Below are 670 nucleotides of genomic sequence, written 5' to 3' on the forward strand. Positions count from 1 at the left end.
TTGAAAACAAAGTTAGGGTAATAGTGGTATGCATTGAGCTAGATAATTTTTTTTTAATTAGCTTGCCTCACATAATGCCACCAAGTCCCCAAATCCTAAGACTCTCTCTCTCTCTCTCTCTCTCTTTCTCCCCCTCTATTTGTGTGTGTCATTTTCTCTTACTTCTTTCTCTCTCTCCATTTTCCTTACTTCCACTCATAGATTAAGAAAGGTGCTGGGATGAAATAAGTTTCTAAAAGGAGTTAATGCCTATTATGTTAAAGAAATTAAAAGTAAGAATGTATTCGCTTACATTCTTAATTTGATAATTCTAAAAGTCTACTAATCTCCAAATCTTTACTTTATGTTAAGCAAAAAGTTGGGAGGTCCCTCAAAGACTACCCCCTAAATCCTTAATATGGCTTCCCATGGAGTCACCTATAATGACATCAATATTGCCAAAATTTCTTTACCCTAATTCTATAGAATAAGAACTTAAATAAACGATTACTAAAAACCCTGGAAGATTTATTGTAGAAAGCCACAAAATACATAAGCATTGAAGAGTTCATTCAAGAGGAAAATTAACCTACTTCATCTTATCAAGCAGGTGAGGCATGATTTTGCTTAGTAGTGGGGATGTATTGACAACACCCACACCCTATCATATGAAAGCTCATGCTACATACTC

Source organism: Phalaenopsis equestris, unplaced genomic scaffold, assembly GCF_001263595.1.
Source record: "Phalaenopsis equestris unplaced genomic scaffold, ASM126359v1 Scaffold000002, whole genome shotgun sequence".
In the NCBI taxonomy this organism is placed as follows: domain Eukaryota; kingdom Viridiplantae; phylum Streptophyta; class Magnoliopsida; order Asparagales; family Orchidaceae; genus Phalaenopsis; species Phalaenopsis equestris.